This window comes from Lepeophtheirus salmonis, chromosome 3, assembly GCF_016086655.4.
Source record: "Lepeophtheirus salmonis chromosome 3, UVic_Lsal_1.4, whole genome shotgun sequence".
In the NCBI taxonomy this organism is placed as follows: Eukaryota; Metazoa; Arthropoda; class Copepoda; order Siphonostomatoida; family Caligidae; genus Lepeophtheirus; species Lepeophtheirus salmonis.
The window spans coordinates 8,233,107-8,256,098 of NC_052133.2; the positions used below are offsets into that span (position 1 = coordinate 8,233,107).

General features: G+C 35.1%; 9 non-coding genes across 9 annotated transcripts; all 9 read right to left on the reverse strand.

The window, feature by feature from the left end:
• Nucleotides 1-14,413: 14,413 nt before the first annotated feature.
• Nucleotides 14,414-14,608, reverse strand: LOC121115523 (U2 spliceosomal RNA). The gene has a single exon (XR_005863569.1). It is a non-coding gene; the product is annotated as a U2 spliceosomal RNA (small nuclear RNA).
• An 810-nt stretch (nucleotides 14,609-15,418) lies between these two features.
• On the reverse strand, nucleotides 15,419-15,614 carry LOC121115539 (U2 spliceosomal RNA). The gene has a single exon (XR_005863585.1). It is a non-coding gene; the product is annotated as a U2 spliceosomal RNA (small nuclear RNA).
• Nucleotides 15,615-16,426: 812 nt separating this feature from the next.
• On the reverse strand, nucleotides 16,427-16,621 carry LOC121115522 (U2 spliceosomal RNA). The gene has a single exon (XR_005863568.1). It is a non-coding gene; the product is annotated as a U2 spliceosomal RNA (small nuclear RNA).
• Nucleotides 16,622-17,438: 817 nt separating this feature from the next.
• On the reverse strand, nucleotides 17,439-17,633 carry LOC121115521 (U2 spliceosomal RNA). The gene has a single exon (XR_005863567.1). It is a non-coding gene; the product is annotated as a U2 spliceosomal RNA (small nuclear RNA).
• An 812-nt stretch (nucleotides 17,634-18,445) lies between these two features.
• Nucleotides 18,446-18,640, reverse strand: LOC121115520 (U2 spliceosomal RNA). Its single transcript, XR_005863566.1, has one exon. It is a non-coding gene; the product is annotated as a U2 spliceosomal RNA (small nuclear RNA).
• Nucleotides 18,641-19,455: 815 nt separating this feature from the next.
• LOC121115538 (U2 spliceosomal RNA) lies at nucleotides 19,456-19,651 on the reverse strand. The gene has a single exon (XR_005863584.1). It is a non-coding gene; the product is annotated as a U2 spliceosomal RNA (small nuclear RNA).
• Nucleotides 19,652-20,461: 810 nt separating this feature from the next.
• Nucleotides 20,462-20,655, reverse strand: LOC121115540 (U2 spliceosomal RNA). Its single transcript, XR_005863586.1, has one exon. It is a non-coding gene; the product is annotated as a U2 spliceosomal RNA (small nuclear RNA).
• Nucleotides 20,656-21,468: 813 nt separating this feature from the next.
• Nucleotides 21,469-21,663, reverse strand: LOC121115518 (U2 spliceosomal RNA). The gene has a single exon (XR_005863565.1). It is a non-coding gene; the product is annotated as a U2 spliceosomal RNA (small nuclear RNA).
• Nucleotides 21,664-22,470: 807 nt separating this feature from the next.
• LOC121115537 (U2 spliceosomal RNA) lies at nucleotides 22,471-22,666 on the reverse strand. The gene has a single exon (XR_005863583.1). It is a non-coding gene; the product is annotated as a U2 spliceosomal RNA (small nuclear RNA).
• Nucleotides 22,667-22,992: the final 326 nt, after the last annotated feature.

Below are 22,992 nucleotides of genomic sequence, written 5' to 3' on the forward strand. Positions count from 1 at the left end.
TTGAAGTTCAGGGGTCGCAAAATATAGAAATCACTGAAAAAGATTACATCATCTTCATCTCAACTCTATATTATGGCTATATTTAGTATTATGCGAAAATCATACATTTTATGATTCATGTAGTACATTTTCTTGAGACAAAATTTTATTAGTTACATAGCAATCAATTGAGATAATATGTAGCACACACGAATCATACAGAAATGTAATTTTTATCAAAATTCGGCCTGGACTCATGTAGGTAACACTCTCATTGTATTTTCCACTTCATATATAGATTTTTTATTTTATCACTATCGTTGTTATTGATTTGGTAGCAAATTCTTGCACCAGAATCGACAACGGATATATAAAAACGATAATGTCTGATTCTCTAATCCAGCACATGTATATATTCACTGGGTAATTGAGGTATTGAATGTGGTCCTCGTGGATGCATAAAATTGATGAAATAGTCACCAAATTCATCGGAAATATCCTCTAAAGTCCAATCCATGAATTTTCGTTGTACAAAGATAGTTCTACTTACAAATTTCCACCTCAATAGCTAATTTATCCTCTAACTCATCAGTTTCGCCAAAAACAAGAGCACAACTCACAATTATTTTTTTTATTTTTGTTTGTTCAGTTTGAATGCTTTGAAACTTGATTTTGATATAGAAACAAATAGTTGAAATTTTAGCGTACTGACTATGTTTTTCGCGTTCTCAAACCTTTGTTTCAATTTCTGTTGGTATTCTTTCACAAAGTTAGGTTGTACATTTAGATAATGAATCCCCTGAATGTTTTCTGTGCTTAATTCTATTATAGCATTGGAATTTAGGATTGCATTCATTTACAGGCGTTGGAGGCTCTATTTTGTCAATAATCACTTCACTGTTCCTCCCATCCCGTCACAGGCATTTTTTCCATGTAAGGTAGTGAAAAAGTTCCACTCCGCTATGATGCCAAAGTCCACCAAATGAAAGCACAGGTTCGAAAAAATGTACTTGTTTTTATATTGTCCCGCACATCCATCTGTAAAGTAGTGAACTTTCTTCATCTCTGGAAAAGCTGTTTTCAAGTGTTGAATAATATATTGATTGTTATTTAAGTTATAAAATTTGAACTTCAATTTTAAATAACAGGAGAACAAGGAGAAATAAGCCTCCTGTTTTTTGATATGTGATAGTAAACATCATGAACATTCATTTTCATGCAAGGTCAGGTCAAGGTCACGAGGTCTTCAAGGTCAAATCCAAGGGTAGGCTTACAAATTATGTTTTTTTGTTGTTTTTTTTAAATGGAATGACTCATAAGATCCACCAATATTAATTATTTTTTTGTTGTTTTTTTTCGACTCTTCTGGAGCTTATCTTGACTTTCTGTAACAAAATCATCGTCTTGAAAATGAACAGAGCAAACTCGTGAATTCTTAGAAGGTTTCTAAGCTCCACCAACTCGCCTAGGAATCGCTCTAAGCCAGGCACTTTTTAAGCATTCATCATGAGAGAACGAGTGTAGAGACACAGTAGGATATCCCATGTTGCGTTTTTATATCCACTGCGGCAATATCAGGCTGACATAATACAAAATGATCTTTTTTGAGGAAAGGTTGCGTGATACAATAAAGATAACGACGTGCTATATGTGTAAATGATTACTTTTAAATATATAGATTAGAAAAAAAGGTGTTAGTAAAATCTTGTTCAAGATCCTTTCTTGATGATGTAATTTATTTACCAGATGTCTGGATTTGCCTGTTTTTCTTTTTTGATTTTATCCTTGTCTCGTTGACCTCTCTCGCTCTCTTTGATCACAAAATATCACAACCTTTCAGTAAAGTAAATAAATAGAGAATAGAGATTGAAGCCTTGTACTCCCGATGAAAGAAATACCCTGCAATAAAAGGAAAAGCACACAAGAAACACTTGCAACACATAAAATTTCTATATTCGAGTTTATTTCATGAGTATCAGCTGTTATCCCTGAAATAAACCACTGTGAATAAGGGACCTAGATAAAAACAATGTATCATGATATATTTCATTTTCAGAATTGGATAATCTCTTCTGTTTTGCGGATATGGACGATTATTCGTTGGCCTGGTCCTTCTGAGAATGTATTGAAACTCAAAGGTTACTTGCATGTTATAATTAATTACTATTGGCATATCATTTGAATATGTCTGGAGTAAAATTGAATTTATTCCTTGAAAACGTTGATGGATACACATAAATTATCTTAACGAACCTTCCTAAAAGTTGGAATGAATTAACTGTCTGGGTCAAGCTTTGACATTCGAATCTAGATGAATTAGAAGTATGATGGAGAACTACTACAAATACAATTTTAATAAATAATAAGTTCTTTATAAAAATTAAGAGCCATTGACTAGTTCAAGAGCCGTAAGCTGGGTCTTCTGGCCGGATATTTGTATTAATGCGTCTTTCCTTCATCGTGTGCTCCCCTTTTAAACTTAAGCTAATTTATTTCGTTGAAAGATTAAAGATTGTGAGATTTGTCCACAAGAGAAAAATAGGGGATGAACCTGGAAGAAGGTGACTCTTGAAGGGGTTTTGAGGGGCGTGTACATTAGTGAATCGACATAAAGGAAAGTGGGTGCAAAAAGTATATCAATGGTGGAAAAATATATCTGTTAAAATTCTGATGTATGTAGCAGGAGTCGATCCTTCTACTGAGGAATGAAGTCAAGATACAATAAAACGTCTTAGTTCCTTAAATATTTAGATGTGATCTCCTCCGGTCTCATTCCTCAGGATACAAATGGACTCTGAGTCCCCTTCATAACAAGTCAACTTACAACATCATCCACATAAGGGGACCTTCCATACTTTCATGATAGATCAAAGAGCTAATTGTCCAAATATCCCCAAAAAAAACTCGGGAAAAACTTTACTTCTACTCCAATAATATAAAGGCGCCAATAATTGTATCAATTCGACCTTGAAAACGAGATTTGGTCTTGATGAGATTCTCCTTTGGCAGATTTCGGAATTACTCCCTGATCCTGGACATCACTTCCAATTTTTGTAGAAAGAGGATCTGAAGGTGTGTCACTTAAGTGTGTCGCACATAAAGAATCCTATGGGGTTGAGGTTCGTGCTGCTTGGAGGCCAAACACTGCGTCTAACAAAGTAAAAAAGCAATATTTTAATATAGTATCGGATTGTTGAGAAATAATAAAACAATAGTAGTCTAAGTGTACTTAAGAGATAAATAGCAGTTGGCATGATTGACTTATTTAGTTAACATAATATACAGGGTTCGGAAGCACAACGTGGACTGAAAATAAATGGTAATTTTGTAATTAAAATAGAGAGGTTTCATAATTTTTTTCCACATATTCTGAATTTCCTGTTCTTATTGCATAAGTAAACAATAATAAACATTTATCAAACCTTTCATCATGAGTGAGCAAGAAGCAAAAAGGCAGAGGATCACAGACCTTCTGGATGCCAAAATTGAGGTAGTAGAAAATTTGGGGTTGTCCTCTTACACCAGGACCAGACACAACCTGTTGACGAACACTCGTAAGGAAAGGAGACTGTAGAGGGGCAAGAAAGTTCGTGCACGGATCAAGGCAAATGGATCCTCAGTAAAAAATTTCTCTGACAAGAAGATTTTCCCTGTAGACCAGGTCTACAAACGTCAGCACGACCGTTGCCTGTGGGATCACCAGAGGAGGTCAAGAAAGTGTACCGTATAAAACATTCTGCACAAACAATGGTCCTGGGGTTCGTGGCGTCAAACGGCAAGAAGTTGCCTTCCTTCTTTTTTAAGGCTGGGAAGAAAATTGGCGAGGAGGCCTACTACAAGGTGGTGAGCTTCATCATACTACCATGGCTCAAGGTCACCTACCCAGAGGACAACTATGTGTGGACCCATGATGGTGCACTCTCACACACATCGGCCAAAAGCCATAAGTTCAGAGGCGACAACATGGCTGATTTTTGGGACAAGGACATTTGGCCATCATCTTCGCCGGATTTCAACCTGTTGGACTTGGCTGTGTGGGGTACATTGGAGAAGGAGACTAACCAGACATCTCACCCGAACGTGGACTCCCTGAAGGCCGTCGTTACGAAGGAGTGGAACAACTTGTCTGAGATCATCAACTCCTGCAAGGCTTTCCACCGCCGTGTGGAGGCTGTGATTGATGCTTAGGGCGGTCATAATAAGTTAACATGTTCAAAAAGGTCGTGTCTTAAAGTTTTGTCGAAAAAAATTTCAAAATTATTTATCAAAAAATAAAATTATTGACATTTTTATCAAATCAGTCATAAAGTCCACGTTTTGCTTCCAAAACTTATAGATATATATATCTAGATATAGATAATTAAAAGAGTGGAAACATTTGCGCTTCCCCATTGATATGATCATCTTACTGTGAGACTTTTTATGCCAGATATTACTGGCAAGTTAAAAAGCTTTGTAAAATTGTTGAGTCCATTAAAAAGTAAAGTTATTCATTGAAATAATTGAACGATAGCAGCTCTTCAGTAAATTTATGGGCTTTATCTGCCCTTCCATTTTGCAAATCATTATATTTTTTTTATTTGACTCAACAGATTCCTTCCAATAGTCGCCTTTGTACCCCATTCAACGGCCCAGAAAGAAAAGGCCAGGACTTTTCCACCAAATTCAAAATCTCTAAAATCTTTGTTAGAAGTTTTCTAAAATTCGCTGTCTTCACTCATTCCGTAAAAATAGGCAATGATCCGTCTAGTTTTCCGTATTTCAAACATCACAACTTTCCCTCTCGCGGTTTTCCTATAAAATAGTTGCACAATAAAGACTTGTTGTTGATATGAGTTTGCAAATTTCTAAATACTCCATCTCCAACATTTTTTAAAGACTTGTAAATGTTTAAAATCTTTTCCTTTCGCTCTATATCATCCAAGCTGGCACAGTGTGTTTTAAAAGTAGGACATGAATTCGGCCTAAATTTGCAAGAAGTCCTCCCAAAGTGGACTTGAAATACAGGTCTTCAATCTGCATGGCTTAGGCTTAGGTGAAAAGTTGTTTGTGCTTGTCTGTCAATGGGGATCTTTATTTTATTCCGTACTTTAGCTACTACTGTATTTCTTAGGGGCATTGCAATTTAGTCCCGTCCTCAGGTGATAATCGTACATAATATTACCTTTCTCTCTAATGTAGCCCTTTCTTCTGCTCTCACGCTTTCATTCTTCTTCTACGTCGTAGCAGTGCTTCCACCTTTAGGAATATAGGAAGATCTTCATTCTCAAATCATCTCCCTATAAATAAGTTCCTTCCAAAATATCCAATATCTACGTCCTTCAATTCAGATGAGGGAGTAAATTTTTCGAACCAAATAAAAACAACTTAAAATCAGTTGTATTTATTTAATGGATCATCCATGGAATATCTTATTTTAAAATTCTCCGAAAATTTTGGAAATAATATTCTCCGGTGAGTTCAGATCAAAGTCGCCCATACTCCTTGGAACTTCGAAAGTTGAATATTTTCTTTCAGAAACATAATTCTTCTAATATACTGAAACCCTTCTCTGATTCTTGAAATTCTCCTCCAGTCACCCGTCAAGTAATAAATAAACTTTGAGCACACATAGAAATTCCAACCACATACCCTTTTGGTTAACTTCATTAAACAAGGACTTGATGTTTGTTTGCGTTATTTGAATTGTTTTTTAGTCTATCCATAACTGTGATATATTATATGAATAATCATTGTTATTATTTACATATGTATTGGCACAATTAATATAGAGATGTGTCGCTCTATTTACAATTATCAAACCTATAACAACTCCCATTTAGATTTGATCAGTATTTGGATTTGAGTAACCTCCGATTTCTCGAATATATACGTCCACTTTCACCCTTGCCAATTTATGACCGATGATTTTCACAAATATAATCAATAATCCCAATAGAATCCCATTCTCCCTTAATAGGATTTCGAACTCGGACCTGTTGTCCACCTTCCAGCATTGGTCAATCCAGAGCACCCATAGAACTCATATCTCCAATCTGCTTACGTTTTCTCTCCGCAATCTTAATTATAGAGACAGATATTCTTCACTATTGTGATTCAAACACGTTTGAGTGATCAGGTAAGCATTGGAATACATTTTTGGAAATTAATATTCCTCGTAATTGACTCATAGCAAGTATAATATCCTTTGAAAACTGAGTTAATTGGTTTACTAAACCAAAAAAACTTTGAAGAGCTGTGAAACATTCTTGGGTTAAGGGAATTTAATTATTGCTTCAATTTTTACACGGATCCGCTTTAACACTGTTTTTTCCTATTATGAGACCCGCAAATTTAATTTCACAGTTTTCATTATGCACAATAAAAAGTCCAAGTCATCCATTAGAATAACTAAAACGTTCCTAAACTTTAGGTTATATGCTCCTTGATAGTTGATGGAGTCAGGGTTTTTATCAAAAAATGATTCAAATGCCCAACAATTATTATTTTTAATTTCCCAATATTACTTAGTATTTTGTAAATTTCTTCGTAAAATTCCTCTCTGTCTTCATTTGGACCATAAATATTTGCTACAACATTTTTTTCTTCATAGAGTGTACCCTCTATTATGTCATATGAGATATAAGTGAAACTTATATCCCAACCTCTTCACAGTAGAATACAATGATGAGAAATAAAGTAAAGAGCTTTTTTTTAAGTCGATCCCTATGATAGCACCAAACTTGTTCCTTGATTTAACAAAATTAATCACAGCTTTAATATTTTGTAGAATATCTGAAATTCTTCTTGCCATTAAAAAAAACCTTTTCTGTGTCATTCCAATTTTTTTACCAATGATAGGCTGTATTTGATTTGCCAAAATGCTCTATAAAACTGTATAATCTTCATGAAGAACCGTTATTAGTCACCATTTCTTAGAATCTGTTCTGTTACCTTTTCAAGGAATGAGGACTATTCTTCCATTGGTAAATGATTTTGGTATTTTACCAAGCTTTTCAAACATTTTACCAACGTGCAAGAGACAAGGTTCAATTTCCTCGGGTAAAAGAGTAAAAAATTCACCAACAGTACACTATGGACTATGTGCTTTTTTCAGCGGAGTTTTCTGGTAATGTAGGACACTATCCGTTCCTTGGAGAAAGCCTCATCATTTGAAGAAGCCTTAAATGATCGCTTCCGTGGAAAATCGAACCTTTCAGTGTCTACAATTTTTTGAAATTTTCTATGAAAATGATTGAGGATATTAACAGTACTTATTAGAATTTAGTCGTCATGATCTTCTTAATAGTAGAGGCATAATAATTAACCTTCATTTTTAACCATTAATAATTTACCATTTTCCACAATAACCTTCTCTGTCATATCATCCTCAGCAACTTTTGAGATTCTGAAGTAGTTGATAGTGTCAGTAGTGTAAGTCTGCGTACACAATTAAATTTACCAAAGAATTTGATCAATATTTTTTTTTGGTTTATACTGTTGGTTTATCTTTCATTCCTCACGTATCCTAAAGAAGTTCGTTGAATAACGTAACATAGCATACACGCTACTTGAGTAGATGAATAAAGAGGGTTGAATCCACCTAACAAATTTCTTTTCAGCCTTTCTCTGAATTTTTCTTCAGTTAGAATATACTGGGGGAATCTAAAATATCTTGGTTTCCGGCAAAATTGGAATTCAAGCTCCACTAAATAATGGTCTGAAGTTGGTTCATGTCTGTAAAAAGCCTGTTTCATTTGAGAGAAGGGGAGCCTAGAGCTAAGTCTATCCTAGATTATCGTTTGCCTCTTCTCCAAGAAATATTTTGGCAAGGACTCAATTTCTTTATGCAGTCTAAACGGTTAAATCTTATAATTAAATCATTTAATATTGCTCTAATAGGATAATTTTTGGACAGATTGTCTAAATGGACGTTACAGTCTCCTAAAAGTAATAGAGAAGAGAACTAAATTTTTATTGTTTATGATGGCCTGAAAAAAGGAAGTAGAGCGCTCTATCGTTTGTGTTTATAAGTGAAAATTTAATGTCATTCGCAATTATGCCTATTTTATGCCAGTCACTTTTTTGGGAATATTCTTTCAGGCAATATATATCATTCAATTTATTTGAAAGAAGGGTTGAAATTCCTCTCTTTGAATTAGAGTCCGTAAAAAAAGATTGAAATCTTTTGGGCGACCGATTGGGCAATTTACATTACAAGAAGTAGAAACCTCAACCCAATGTCCTCAAAACAAATTATGTCTGGACTAAATGATAGTATATGACTCATCAATGCAAGTTGAAGTTTTTTTTTCCTTAGTGATAAAATCTTAATAATTCCCAGATTTGAGTTTATATCATCTGAGATTACTTCAGGAAAAAATTCTATTTAAAGCAGAGGAAGTTATCATAGGAAAATATGTATATGAACAACAACGATTAAAAACTCTAATTTTCCTGACACACCTTGATGAATTAAACTATTTTTCCTCCCTTCTAGGAGAGTAATTACTGTCTGGCTTGTTCCTCTTTCCTGCTGATTCCAAACGAGTTTGAAATTTCATAATTTGCTTGGGATCTAAATATGGTTTAGTAAACTACCAGGCTTTTTTCTATTAACTTCCTCACCTCCTTTTTCCACTCCTACATCTGAAGAGGGTTGATCAACGACGACACCGTCTTCTCCACTTTCTATCATAACATTTTCATTTCCTCTTCTATATTTATCACTAGTCAGACCTCCTTTCGGGACACATACTCCATTAGGGGCAGTATCACAAAAACTTCGCTATAACCGGCTATGCTTTATTTTTCAGTATTATCGACAGCACTAGACTCTACTAAATGTCCCTTTGTCTCTAAGTTCTCGGGTAAATTATTTGGCATAATGGTATTATCGCTACCTTTTTTAGCACTTTTTCTTCAGCCAAGCTACTCTCAATAGTAAGAGAATTTGAGACTAATGATTCCTTTACTCTTTCAGAATAATACTGATTTGATATATCCATCATATTAGAACTGTTCTTTAGTATAATATTATCAGATATGTACATCGAAGCTAGAGAAGCTTTTAAAGACTTCTCACACTCCTGAACTTTAATTCTTTCGTTCTTACAACTGAGCTTCTTATGCCCAAAGCTAAAACTGTTTTGACACTGCAATCTTACTCCTTTAAATCTGAATTTAATTAGACAACCATCAATAGGGGCAATCTAAGGAATCATATCCGGGTTGCCCACAATTTTCACTATATAGTCTCCATACCTCCGTACCTCTCTATAGCTGATATTTATCCACAGCCACTCTGTCTGACGGATTCTCTTTGGGTTAATGACCAGTTATTTGCTAAATTGTTTCAACCCCTCAACTGCCTTAATTTCATTAATACGTTCAAAAGTATTAATCAACGTTGTAGTAAATTTATTTTTCCTGTTAAAATGTATTTGATCGATTCTGTTCATTTTTAAATTAACATCTGTGGCCATACACCTGGCACTTTTCAAGGAATAAGGGTGTACTTCTTATAAGTCATGCAATGTCCTCTAACAAAATTTTAGTATATTAGAAAAATGATCTATTGAAGTTTTTCCGTATTACTAGCTACTGTTTTCCTTCTTTCTCTTCGTATCCTCCCCCCACGGGACTCACTCCTTATAAGTCTATAGTCTATTATGCAGACCATCTATCTTCTTTGACTTTTTGGGAGTGTTAGCTTTGTTTCTTAGCACCATTTGCCAGTCTTCTCAAGCCCGTTCCTTGATCTGAATCCTTACTGGAGCCTTCATCTTTTGACCTTCCATCATTCTCAGTTCTGGCATTTCCTTTGAAATATAAATATATGATTCCCTATTATCTAAAGTTTCAAATAACAATGATGAAGCAACAGCTTCCTCCGATAAAACTCCATCTACAACTACAGGGAGCGGGGATCAGATTGTTGCTTACTTTAAACCTTGATAACTTGAAGACGACATTATCAAATAAAAAACCGGTTACCAAATAGGAAAGCTATTCTCGTCAGCTGACGATACGTAGTTCAGTTACCATCATGCTGTCATCATATGAGGAGATAAAGAGCTATAAGGGGAACGAGGAGCTTTCGAGGTCCGCCGTAGTCATGGCATTGGTTAATAATGGAGGTGAAATCTCCAATTCAACGATTGATTCAACCTTAGGAGCGAATTTACGGACTGTTCAGTGTATCCGTAAGAAGCTAGAGGACACCTGGGATGTTGATGCCAGCATAAAGAGGGCACCCAAGGAGGAGGGTGCCGATAGGAAGGTCAGGGACACCAATTTTGTCGAAAAGGTGAAGAAAATGGTTGAGGATGCCCCTACCAGGTCCATGAATGCCATGGCGAGGGATCTGGGCTGCCATGAGAAAACAATAAGGGACTGTGTATATGAGGATTTAAGGTGCAGGAGTTACAAGATGGAGGTGGGCCAGATCTTGACCCAGAAGGCAAACGACAACAAGCTGATGAAGTCAACAAAATTGCTCAATAAGTTCAAGCACCCAAAGCAGCCCGGGATGATGTGGTTTTTCTCTGATGAAAAGGATTTCTGTCAAGATCAGAAGGTCAACAAGCAGAACAACAGGTGGATAGCCATCTGCACCAGCCATGTGAGGAAGGCAATTAAGACCAAGTTCCTAGCAATGGTCATGGTGTTCGGGGTGGTCAGCAGTGAAGGTCATGTTATGCCTCCCCACATGTTTGAAACGGGTCTAAAGTTCAATACAGAGGTCTACCGGGATGTTATGGAGAAGGTGTTTCTGACCTGGATCCAAGGGGTGGCCGGAGATAGGCCCTGGGTGTGGCAACAGGACTCAGCACCCTGCCATGTGTCCAAAATCTCCATACAATGGTTAACCGAGAACTGTTATGACGTCGTAACCAAGGATTTGTGGCCTCCTAACTCTCCCGACCTTAATCATTTGGACTATTTTGTCTGGGGCTATGTCGAGAGACATACCAACAGACATCCCCATTGCACCAAGGCCAGCCTGATGGACTCTATCAAGGAGGTATTCGGCAACATGGACAATGAGATGGTCAGAAGAGACTGCCACCGGTTCAGAGGCCGTATTGAGGCCGTTATTGATACCAACGGTGATGATATCGAATGAATGGCTAATGTATACCTATATTCTCGTCATGTTTTGATTTTCAATAAAAAAGTTAAAAAATGTATATTTTGTGTTGTTTTTTGTTGAAAAATTTGATCCCCATCCCTGTAGATTCGTCTCTTCACACTCGTTATTTTGATTAAATTCCAGTGCCTGAACATCTTTCTTGGTTTCCTCAGCTTCATCTTCTGAAAAGTTTGATGTTGATAACTGGCAACCCCCTTGCGTTGAGTGCTAATTTATTTCCTCGGTTTTGTATATCAATTTCAGTTTTTCAAAATATTTACTCGGAGAGGTTCTTGGCAATCAATTATTATTACCCACTAGACATTCTATATACTTATGACTAATCTCTGTACAATATTGGCATCTTTTTTTCAATAAGGCTACGTTCTAATGTAACCAATCTTTCTCCAATCGGAATGAATTGAGGGATATTTATCAAAGTCTTCATTTTACAACAATATTCAATTACCTTACTGGCTCTTTGAATATTTTTTTGGCGAATTCACCTTCATATTCTTCCGATCTCGGTGCTGAATAGTAAACCTCAATTTCTTCACCCAAAATCTGGAGAATCTGGAAGTTAGTAATCCTTGCTGGATTTAGAATTATATATCTTATTGTCTTCAATGCTGTTATAGCCTTGATGAGTTCATAATCTTTCACTCAAGCAACCAGTCCCCTTTCATTCTTTTTCTTGTTTTTTATCTCATGACAGTTTTCTTTCTTGTAAATGTTTTTTACTCTTTATGACCATTTTTAACTTCTATTGCTAGTTCTATATAGTTCCAGAAATCAGAATATGATATCATATCTTCGGAACCTAAGGCCAGCTCAATAAGAATTTAAGCTATTAACTCCCTCTTTATACTAGTGGTATATACTTTCCTTCTTCTATTCTTCTCATCTGCAAATTTAAAAACAAAAATTCCTTTACTCATACGCTCACCCCCTTCTTTTGCTCCTGTATTACTCCGTCTTCTGCTCCATTCCTGATTATTCTTTTTCTTAAAAGTATCTTGACCCTTCTTCGTCACTTGAGCGTATACAGAAATATCTTTCCAAACACCTTGGGATTTCCTTGGGCCACCATGTTGACTGTAGATCTTTAGTCAGGGTAAGTACTAAATTATAAATGCCTTTCTGAGCCACTGACTTCATTTTAAATTGCTAACTTTGAAGTACATCTAAGAAGGATAAAATATAACATCTCTTGGAGTGTACCTCAAATTGAAAAAGGTTGCAATAACTAAACTTCGACTTTCCCTTGCGCAGTCTCCAATTTCAGGATAGAGAGAGAAATCAATACGTGACTGCAAATTATTAAGTGAACCCAAAAAAATCGTTTTTACTTCTTTTTTCTCATCTATAAAATGTGTTATTTCTCAACCAAATTCCCATGCATGAGATTAAAAATATTTAAAGATACAAATATTTTTAAAAAAAGTTTACATTGAGCTTTAAATTAAAAATAATATTGGTATGACATGGATTGATAGGACTTCAAAAATAATCCAAAAAAAACGAAATGAAAATATATTTATATTTATATTGTAAGGTACATTATTTATACAAGCTCATTCAACCAAAGTAATCCATCCCAACACAAATAAAAAACATTCAAAAAGTATTTACATCATATGAGGTAAATGGATCAGTTGCAAATCCTTTTTTCTCAAACTTACGGTTTATCAGAGATATAAGTGGAATATACTGTGCGTGGATTTGTAAATCTTTATGATTAATGATGAAAATCTGGTGCATTATTTAGCTCCTTCATTGGGGATCAACATCGGAGTAATTCTAGCAAATATCCTTGTTGATATCCTTTTCTCCTTCCTTCTTTATCACAGCTGATTGTAGCTGATCTAATGCGACCTCAAGAGCACTATTCCTTCTCCTCCAAAACATTCTTCAAATATTCATGGTCCCCATATGGATTTTCAGTTTCTCTTTTCTTACGATGCCCATTCTAACACTGAATTTTCATTATTGCTCATGAATTTATGCTCATCAGGTTTAGCTGACTAGGTTGTGTAAGTAAAAATCAAAAAGACATATTGTAAATATGAACACTGTGTAGCCAATATTGAGTGCCTCCGTGTCGGATGCAGGCCAACAGATTCAAATAACTATCGTATTCGTCATAAGTCCTTGTACACTTTTTATACAGATAATAACTTTAAATTTCAAGAAAATTTCATAAAAAGGGAGAAATAACAAAAAATCAGTTTCTTTTTAAGTATTCATTGAAGAAATAAAATTAGCCGTAGATAGTTTCGGAGTTTTAAAATACAAAAATGGAAAAACTTTGTCAAAAAATCGTTTTACGCTTCAATGCCGATTCCAAACACTCCGTCATTTCACGTAACTTTGGGACCAGTAGGACCACTGTATACAACGTCAAGAAGCTCTACAACGAACATGAATCCTGCGTCGATCGTCACACGTTGGGTACACCAATAGCAGTCTCCACAGAAAGTCTTATACGAAGTGTGAAGGCCAAGATAGACGCAAATCTTTGTGACAACATCTTCCAAATGACCAGGAGCCTCAGAGTCCACGAAACGGCTATCCAGTGCATTGTTAAGGAGGATTTGTGCCTCAAGTCTAGGCCTGTCACAAAAGTTCAGTGTTTGACGTCTTTTACACCGACAAATAAGGATGGAACGATCGAAGATCTTCATTAATAAATTGAAGATACCTGATTAGAATGTCCTCATATTTAAGAATAACAAATTATCAAAGACAAAAAAACAACCTACGGCATTGTAAATTGGGTAGGAACACAGGATAGAGCACCGTGCCGCATATCCAAGGTCACCCAAAAATATTTGAAAACAAATTAAGGGAAAACTGAGTTTGGTTCCAACTCCTCTAACCTAAGCTCACTTTACAATTACGTGTACGTGCCATAGAGAGAAAGTCCAACTCTCACTACTACAATAGCACAAAGGTCATGAAAACAAGGCTTTATATTGTGGCAAAAGGTGGAATTCTAGAAAAATAATAGACAAAAATTAGATTTGGGTCAACAAATTGTGATACATGTATACTAGCATTGTTTCTTGTAGAGATAAATTGAGGATGAAATAATAGAACTTGAGACTGTCAAAGTGTCCAATAGGAATTCTGCTCCAGTATACTGTTTTTCTTTATTCTCACTCGGGTTATGGAATATCAAATAAGCAAGGACGTTAAATTGAAGAATGTTAGACGATGAGTCATATTAATTCTATAAATAATACGCCAATAAGTGTGTATCCTCAATTTATTAAACCAGACTTTTCAATTAATTATAAAGAACCTTGTAATGATTTTTGGGGAAAGTGAGCCAAATTCCTGGAGATACTGCAATACCAGGCCAACTCGTGAAGGAGCCCATGCAAGCATGTGAGTCTCCCTCCCCGCTCAGAAATAAGTTTAATATCGAGAAGGACACATGGTCCTTGTATCAGATATTAAGCTGATAAGAACAGATACTACACTTTGATCTTAGCCAAAAGGCCGAGAAGCGATAACTTGTAATTCCTCTCTCCATTGAATATCAAGTTACTTTCCCCGCTTCTCTCCTTCAGAATATTTTTTCCACCTACCTTCCGAGTTTACTACCATCTATTGAGAGATGAGGAAACAAAACAGTTCCATATTCAACCACCTCTCTCTTTCTTTTTTGAGGACTTGTTGTTCTATGTTCTTTATATTGCTCAAGAATTAATGTCCCTTTTTGAGTTCGTTCATGAGGAATTGGGGGTGAACGGGACATGCCTAAAATCATTCTTACTATGCTTGGAAATTATAAATTATTGAGCAAAAGTTGGAACCTTATTTTGAAATCACACTTGAGTTACTTATCTCTGTTTTCTGATCTTCAAGTTCACTGCCTATTAGATAAATGACCAACAAACATTTTACATACATGCAAAAAATTATTTACAATTGCTTATAGTCCAATAAGGACTCGAGAAATAAAACAAGAAAAGAAAATTTGAAATAAAACATTTTATCATTTTCCTCCTAAAATTTAGATTTGGGTACAACAAATTGTGATACATGTATACTAGCATTGTTTCTTGTAGAGATAAATTGAGGATGAAATAATAGAACTTGAGACTGTCAAAGTGTCCAATAGGAATTCTGCTCCAGTATACTGTTTTTCTTTATTCTCACTCGGGTTATGGAATATCAAATAAGCAAGGACGTTAAATTGAAGAATGTTAGACGATGAGTCATATTAATTCTATAAATAATACGCCAATAAGTGTGTATCCTCAATTTATTAAACCAGACTTTTCAATTAATTATAAAGAACCTTGTAATGATTTTTGGGGAAAGTGAGCCAAATTCCTGGAGATACTGCAATACCAGGCCAACTCGTGAAGGAGCCCATGCAAGCATGTGAGTCTCCCTCCCCCGCTCAGAAATAAGTTTAATATCGAGAAGGACACATGGTCCTTGTATCAGATATTAAGCTGATAAGAACAGATACTACACTTTGATCTTAGCCAAAAGGCCGAGAAGCGATAACTTGTAATTCCTCTCTCCATTGAATATCAAGTTACTTTCCCCGCTTCTCTCCTTCAGAATATTTTTTCCACCTACCTTCCGAGTTTACTACCATCTATTGAGAGATGAGGAAACAAAACAGTTCCATATTCAACCACCTCTCTCTTTCTTTTTTTTTGAGGACTTGTTGTTCTATGTTCTTTATATTGCTCAAGAATTAATGTCCCTTTTTGAGTTCGTTCATGAGGAATTGGGGGTGAACGGGACATGCCTAAAATCATTCTTACTATGCTTGGAAATTATAAATTATTGAGCAAAAGTTGGAACCTTATTTTGAAATCACACTTGAGTTACTTATCTCTGTTTTCTGATCTTCAAGTTCACTGCCTATTAGATAAATGACCAACAAACATTTTACATACATGCAAAAATTATTTACAATTGCTTATAGTCCAATAAGGACTCGAGAAATAAAACAAGAAAAGAAAATTTGAAATAAAACATTTTATCATTTTCCTCCTAAAATTTAGATTTGGGTACAACAAATTGTGATACATGTATACTAGCATTGTTTCTTGTAGAGATAAATTGAGGATGAAATAATAGAACTTGAGACTGTCAAAGTGTCCAATAGGAATTCTGCTCCAGTATACTGTTTTTCTTTATTCTCACTCGGGTTATGGAATATCAAATAAGCAAGGACGTTAAATTGAAGAATGTTAGACGATGAGTCATATTAATTCTATAAATAATACGCCAATAAGTGTGTATCCTCAATTTATTAAACCAGACTTTTCAATTAATTATAAAGAACCTTGTAATGATTTTTGGGGAAAGTGAGCCAAATTCCTGGAGATACTGCAATACCAGGCCAACTCGTGAAGGAGCCCATGCAAGCATGTGAGTCTCCTCCCCCGCTCAGAAATAAGTTTAATATCGAAAAGGACACATGGTCCTTGTATCAGATATTAAGCTGATAAGAACAGATACTACACTTTGATCTTAGCCAAAAGGCCGAGAAGCGATAACTTGTAATTCCTCTCTCCATTGAATATCAAGTTACTTTCCCCGCTTCTCTCCTTCAGAATATTTTTTCCACCTACCTTCCGAGTTTACTACCATCTATTGAGAGATGAGGAAACAAAACAGTTCCATATTCAACCACCTCTCTCTTTCTTTCTTTTTTTTTTGAGGACTTGTTGTTCTATGTTCTTTATATTGCTCAAGAATTAATGTCCTTTTTGAGTTCGTTCATGAGGAATTGGGGGTGAACGGGACATGCCTAAAATCATTCTTACTATGCTTGGAAATTATAAATTATTGAGCAAAAGTTGGAACCTTATTTTGAAATCACACTTGAGTTACTTATCTCTGTTTTCTGATCTTCAAGTTCACTGCCTATTAGATAAATGACCAACAAACATTTTACATACATGCAAAAAATTATTTACAATTGCTTATAGTCCAATAAGGACTCGAGAAATAAAACAAGAAAAGAAAATTTGAAATAAAACATTTTATCATTTTCCTCCTAAAATTTAGATTTGGGTACAACAAATTGTGATACATGTATACTAGCATTGTTTCTTGTAGAGATAAATTGAGGATGAAATAATAGAACTTGAGACTGTCAAAGTGTCCAATAGGAATTCTGCTCCAGTATACTGTTTTTCTTTATTCTCACTCGGGTTATGGAATATCAAATAAGCAAGGACGTTAAATTGAAGAATGTTAGACGATGAGTCATATTAATTCTATAAATAATACGCCAATAAGTGTGTATCCTCAATTTATTAAACCAGACTTTTCAATTAATTATAAAGAACCTTGTAATGATTTTTGGGGAAAGTGAGCCAAATTCCTGGAGATACTGCAATACCAGGCCAACTCGTGAAGGAGCCCATGCAAGCATGTGAGTCTCCCTCCCCGCTCAGAAATAAGTTTAATATCGAGAAGGACACATGGTCCTTGTATCAGATATTAAGCTGATAAGAACAGATACTACACTTTGATCTTAGCCAAAAGGCCGAGAAGCGATAACTTGTAATTCCTCTCTCCATTGAATATCAAGTTACTTTCCCCGCTTCTCTCCTTCAGAATATTTTTTCCACCTACCTTCCGAGTTTACTACCATCTATTGAGAGATGAGGAAACAAAACAGTTCCATATTCAACCACCTCTCTCTTTCTTTTTTTTGAGGACTTGTTGTTCTATGTTCTTTATATTGCTCAAGAATTAATGTCCCTTTTTGAGTTCGTTCATGAGGAATTGGGGGTGAACGGGACATGCCTAAAATCATTCTTACTATGCTTGGAAATTATAAATTATTGAGCAAAAGTTGGAACCTTATTTTGAAATCACACTTGAGTTACTTATCTCTGTTTTCTGATCTTCAAGTTCACTGCCTATTAGATAAATGACCAACAAACATTTTACATACATGCAAAAAATTATTTACAATTGCTTATAGTCCAATAAGGACTCGAGAAATAAAACAAGAAAAGAAAATTTGAAATAAAACATTTTATCATTTTCCTCCTAAAATTTAGATTTGGGTACAACAAATTGTGATACATGTATACTAGCATTGTTTCTTGTAGAGATAAATTGAGGATGAAATAATAGAACTTGAGACTGTCAAAGTGTCCAATAGGAATTCTGCTCCAGTATACTGTTTTTCTTTATTCTCACTCGGGTTATGGAATATCAAATAAGCAAGGACGTTAAATTGAAGAATGTTAGACGATGAGTCATATTAATTCTATAAATAATACGCCAATAAGTGTGTATCCTCAATTTATTAAACCAGACTTTTCAATTAATTATAAAGAACCTTGTAATGATTTTTGGGGAAAGTGAGCCAAATTCCTGGAGATACTGCAATACCAGGCCAACTCGTGAAGGAGCCCATGCAAGCATGTGAGTCTCCCTCCCCGCTCAGAAATAAGTTTAATATCGAGAAGGACACATGGTCCTTGTATCAGATATTAAGCTGATAAGAACAGATACTACACTTTGATCTTAGCCAAAAGGCCGAGAAGCGATAACTTGTAATTCCTCTCTCCATTGAATATCAAGTTACTTTCCCCGCTTCTCTCCTTCAGAATATTTTTTCCACCTACCTTCCGAGTTTACTACCATCTATTGAGAGATGAGGAAACAAAACAGTTCCATATTCAACCACCTCTCTCTTTCTTTTTTTTTTTTGAGGACTTGTTGTTCTATGTTCTTTATATTGCTCAAGAATTAATGTCCCTTTTTGAGTTCGTTCATGAGGAATTGGGGGTGAACGGGACATGCCTAAAATCATTCTTACTATGCTTGGAAATTATAAATTATTGAGCAAAAGTTGGAACCTTATTTTGAAATCACACTTGAGTTACTTATCTCTGTTTTCTGATCTTCAAGTTCACTGCCTATTAGATAAATGACCAACAAACATTTTACATACATGCAAAAATTATTTACAATTGCTTATAGTCCAATAAGGACTCGAGAAATAAAACAAGAAAAGAAAATTTGAAATAAAACATTTTATCATTTTCCTCCTAAAATTTAGATTTGGGTACAACAAATTGTGATACATGTATACTAGCATTGTTTCTTGTAGAGATAAATTGAGGATGAAATAATAGAACTTGAGACTGTCAAAGTGTCCAATAGGAATTCTGCTCCAGTATACTGTTTTTCTTTATTCTCACTCGGGTTATGGAATATCAAATAAGCAAGGACGTTAAATTGAAGAATGTTAGACGATGAGTCATATTAATTCTATAAATAATACGCCAATAAGTGTGTATCCTCAATTTATTAAACCAGACTTTTCAATTAATTATAAAGAACCTTGTAATGATTTTTGGGGAAAGTGAGCCAAATTCCTGGAGATACTGCAATACCAGGCCAACTCGTGAAGGAGCCCATGCAAGCATGTGAGTCTCCCTCCCCCGCTCAGAAATAAGTTTAATATCGAGAAGGACACATGGTCCTTGTATCAGATATTAAGCTGATAAGAACAGATACTACACTTTGATCTTAGCCAAAAGGCCGAGAAGCGATAACTTGTAATTCCTCTCTCCATTGAATATCAAGTTACTTTCCCCGCTTCTCTCCTTCAGAATATTTTTTCCACCTACCTTCCGAGTTTACTACCATCTATTGAGAGATGAGGAAACAAAACAGTTCCATATTCAACCACCTCTCTCTTTTTTTTTTTGAGGACTTGTTGTTCTATGTTCTTTATATTGCTCAAGAATTAATGTCCCTTTTTGAGTTCGTTCATGAGGAATTGGGGGTGAACGGGACATGCCTAAAATCATTCTTACTATGCTTGGAAATTATAAATTATTGAGCAAAAGTTGGAACCTTATTTTGAAATCACACTTGAGTTACTTATCTCTGTTTTCTGATCTTCAAGTTCACTGCCTATTAGATAAATGACCAACAAACATTTTACATACATGCAAAAATTATTTACAATTGCTTATAGTCCAATAAGGACTCGAGAAATAAAACAAGAAAAGAAAATTTGAAATAAAACATTTTATCATTTTCCTCCTAAAATTTAGATTTGGGTACAACAAATTGTGATACATGTATACTAGCATTGTTTCTTGTAGAGATAAATTGAGGATGAAATAATAGAACTTGAGACTGTCAAAGTGTCCAATAGGAATTCTGCTCCAGTATACTGTTTTTCTTTATTCTCACTCGGGTTATGGAATATCAAATAAGCAAGGACGTTAAATTGAAGAATGTTAGACGATGAGTCATATTAATTCTATAAATAATACGCCAATAAGTGTGTATCCTCAATTTATTAAACCAGACTTTTCAATTAATTATAAAGAACCTTGTAATGATTTTTGGGGAAAGTGAGCCAAATTCCTGGAGATACTGCAATACCAGGCCAACTCGTGAAGAGCCCATGCAAGCATGTGAGTCTCCCTCCCCGCTCAGAAATAAGTTTAATATCGAGAAGGACACATGGTCCTTGTATCAGATATTAAGCTGATAAGAACAGATACTACACTTTGATCTTAGCCAAAAGGCCGAGAAGCGATAACTTGTAATTCCTCTCTCCATTGAATATCAAGTTACTTTCCCCGCTTCTCTCCTTCAGAATATTTTTTCCACCTACCTTCCGAGTTTACTACCATCTATTGAGAGATGAGGAAACAAAACAGTTCCATATTCAACCACCTCTCTCTTTCTTTTTTTTTGAGGACTTGTTGTTCTATGTTCTTTATATTGCTCAAGAATTAATGTCCCTTTTTGAGTTCGTTCATGAGGAATTGGGGGTGAACGGGACATGCCTAAAATCATTCTTACTATGCTTGGAAATTATAAATTATTGAGCAAAAGTTGGAACCTTATTTTGAAATCACACTTGAGTTACTTATCTCTGTTTTCTGATCTTCAAGTTCACTGCCTATTAGATAAATGACCAACAAACATTTTACATACATGCAAAAAATTATTTACAATTGCTTATAGTCCAATAAGGACTCGAGAAATAAAACAAGAAAAGAAAATTTGAAATAAAACATTTTATCATTTTCCTCCTAAAATTTAGATTTGGGTACAACAAATTGTGATACATGTATACTAGCATTGTTTCTTGTAGAGATAAATTGAGGATGAAATAATAGAACTTGAGACTGTCAAAGTGTCCAATAGGAATTCTGCTCCAGTATACTGTTTTTCTTTATTCTCACTCGGGTTATGGAATATCAAATAAGCAAGGACGTTAAATTGAAGAATGTTAGACGATGAGTCATATTAATTCTATAAATAATACGCCAATAAGTGTGTATCCTCAATTTATTAAACCAGACTTTTCAATTAATTATAAAGAACCTTGTAATGATTTTTGGGGAAAGTGAGCCAAATTCCTGGAGATACTGCAATACCAGGCCAACTCGTGAAGGAGCCCATGCAAGCATGTGAGTCTCCCTCCCCGCTCAGAAATAAGTTTAATATCGAGAAGGACACATGGTCCTTGTATCAGATATTAAGCTGATAAGAACAGATACTACACTTTGATCTTAGCCAAAAGGCCGAGAAGCGATAACTTGTAATTCCTCTCTCCATTGAATATCAAGTTACTTTCCCCGCTTCTCTCCTTCAGAATATTTTTTCCACCTACCTTCCGAGTTTACTACCATCTATTGAGAGATGAGGAAACAAAACAGTTCCATATTCAACCACCTCTCTCTTTCTTTTTTGAGGACTTGTTGTTCTATGTTCTTTATATTGCTCAAGAATTAATGTCCCTTTTTGAGTTCGTTCATGAGGAATTGGGGGTGAACGGGACATGCCTAAAATCATTCTTACTATGCTTGGAAATTATAAATTATTGAGCAAAAGTTGGAACCTTATTTTGAAATCACACTTGAGTTACTTATCTCTGTTTGATCTTCAAGTTCACTGCCTATTAGATAAATGACCAACAAACATTTTACATACATGCAAAAAATTATTTACAATTGCTTATAGTCCAATAAGGACTCGAGAAATAAAACAAGAAAAGAAAATTTGAAATAAAACATTTTATCATTTTCCTCCTAAAATTTAGATTTGGGTACAACAAATTGTGATACATGTATACTAGCATTGTTTCTTGTAGAGATAAATTGAGGATGAAATAATAGAACTTGAGACTGTCAAAGTGTCCAATAGGAATTCTGCTCCAGTATACTGTTTTTCTTTATTCTCACTCGGGTTATGGAATATCAAATAAGCAAGGACGTTAAATTGAAGAATGTTAGACGATGAGTCATATTAATTCTATAAATAATACGCCAATAAGTGTGTATCCTCAATTTATTAAACCAGACTTTTCAATTAATTATAAAGAACCTTGTAATGATTTTTGGGGAAAGTGAGCCAAATTCCTGGAGATACTGCAATACCAGGCCAACTCGTGAAGGAGCCCATGCAAGCATGTGAGTCTCCCTCCCCCGCTCAGAAATAAGTTTAATATCGAGAAGGACACATGGTCCTTGTATCAGATATTAAGCTGATAAGAACAGATACTACACTTTGATCTTAGCCAAAAGGCCGAGAAGCGATAACTTGTAATTCCTCTCTCCATTGAATATCAAGTTACTTTCCCCGCTTCTCTCCTTCAGAATATTTTTTCCACCTACCTTCCGAGTTTACTACCATCTATTGAGAGATGAGGAAACAAAACAGTTCCATATTCAACCACCTCTCTCTTTCTTTTTTTTTGAGGACTTGTTGTTCTATGTTCTTTATATTGCTCAAGAATTAATGTCCCTTTTTGAGTTCGTTCATGAGGAATTGGGGGTGAACGGGACATGCCTAAAATCATTCTTACTATGCTTGGAAATTATAAATTATTGAGCAAAAGTTGGAACCTTATTTTGAAATCACAC